The following is a 2,261-nucleotide window of genomic DNA, read 5'->3' on the forward strand; positions in this document are numbered from 1 at the left end:
TTCATTGTCTTGGTCAGTAAACTCTACTGAAATCTGTTTAGCAACACAGCAGCACACAAGCTGTGACAGAGATGAGGGTGGCTTCAAATGAGGTACATGTGTATAGACCATTAAGAATCCTACCTCCAGTCCTGATGAGCCAGTCTGTGCCAGGATCTCCTTTTCTGATTCTGCTGGCCTTGCTGGGACCTCCTCTCCTGACACCAACACACAGGCCTGGACCTCCTCTCCTGATGCTGACATGCATACCAGGACCCAACACAGATGTTCATGCCAGGAACCAATGTGCCATGTACCTCTGGAACTTAAGTGAGGTAGTTTGGGTGTGGGGGTCACTGCTGTTAGGCTAAATCACATGGGGCCCTTTAAGCTCAATCAAAAGGGAGCAAATCAGTTGGAGCTCATTCTTTAAGGCAAAAGTGAGGTGTCCTGGTTTTTCAATCAAGTCTCCATGCTCTGCCTTGTATCTCTTCATGTTCAGTCCATCAACTGCTTTTAGCCCAGAGCACATTGGACTAGCATAGCTGTGAAAGTTGGCTGACAGAGGAGGCTGCCTTCATAGGCCTTTTCTCTATCAAACTGTAGAAGATCATCCCTTGGGTCAGAAAGTAGAGAGAAACTCAGGCAGGGTAATGGCCTCACCCTCTCCTGGAGTGGTGACTTAAGATCAAGAACCTGTTATCTCCTCAGACATGAAAAATTCTATCAAAGCTATGTCCGATAGAAAGCAGGAAACATGACCCCCTACACAAGCCCAAAACAAGGTATCATCCCTAAAAAGTGACACAGTTTCAATGGATTTCCTGAAGCCAGAAAGTCTGATAAAAATTTCCAACACAGAATTTAAAAGAACAATGACTGAATATTTTCAATAGTTGAAAGACAAATTTGAAGAATTACAGGACACTAGAAGCAAAGCCTAGCAGGAGCTTTAAAAACAAACAAACAAACAAAAAATACCAAAAAATACCAAAAAATATACAGATAAAAGAAATGAGGCAAGTGGCTCTGGAAAAACAAGAAACCACAATCTAAAACATGAGGACCAATGTTTCAGATGCTATCAACATGACGGAGGGACACATAAATAGGGTTGAAGAGATGGTACACAGAGCCAGTGAAATAGAAGATAGAATTGTCACCACTAACCTACTAGAACAAAAATCACAATCAAAAAGGAAGGAAAAAATAAGATTAATGTGGGACACCATCAAGAGAAATAAAATGCACATAATAGAAATGCCAGAACAGAAAAAAACAACTAAAGGCAACAAAAAATTATTGGAAGAATTATTAGAATAAAACTTTCAGGCATAATGAAGAATGAGAAAATATATATTCAAGAAGCTGAGAGAGCACCATATAGAATAGACCCCTAAAGAAAAACACTTAGAAATATCATAGTAAAATTTGCCAGAACCGAAGATAAGGAGAGAATTCTAACAGCAGCAAAGGAGCAACAAAGAGTAATCTATAAGAGAGAACAGATTTTCCAGCAGAAACCATGAGAACAAGAAGATAGCTCAGTTACATATAGTGAACACTGAAAGAACACAATTGTCAACCAAGAATACTGTACGCAGAAAAATTGTCCATCAAATTTGAAGGAGAGATCAAGATGTTCTCAGAAAACTCAAAGCGAAGGATTTTGTAAAAATAAGACCAGCATTACAGGAAACACTGAAAGATGTCCTTACAGAGATGACACAGAAAGCGGATGGACCAAAGTAACTAGCAAGAACACAAAAAAGAACTCAACAAAATTATAGTAATCAAACATTGCTTCTCTAATAATCATACTGAAAATAAATTATTTAAATGCATCACTGAAGAGAAAATGAATAGAAGACTGGATTAAACAAACCAAAATCCATCATTATGCTGTCTATAAGAGACAAACTTGGAAGTGAGGATAAAGAAAGACTAAAAATAAAAGTATGGAGAAAAATATACCAAACAAATGACAACCAGAAAAAAGCAGGAGTAGTGATAAAAATATCTGATAAAATGTATTTAAATAAAAAAAACATCGCCTTTCTACGAAGATTGCGCCGAAAGCGAAGAAGGAAGCCTCTGCCCCTCTCAAAACTGAAGCCAAAGCAAAGGCATTGAAGGCCAAGAAGGCAGTCCTGAAGGGCGTCCACAGCCAAAAAAAAAAAGAAGATCCACACGTCACCCACGTTCCGGCGGCCTAAGATGCTGAGACTCCGACAGCAGCCCAAATACCCCCGGAAGAGTGCTCCCAGGAGAAACAAGCTTGA

This window comes from Elephantulus edwardii, unplaced genomic scaffold (assembly GCF_000299155.1).
Source record: "Elephantulus edwardii isolate Elephantulus edwardi_28Jun2011 unplaced genomic scaffold, EleEdw1.0 scaffold00018, whole genome shotgun sequence".
Taxonomy (NCBI): Eukaryota; Metazoa; Chordata; class Mammalia; order Macroscelidea; family Macroscelididae; genus Elephantulus; species Elephantulus edwardii.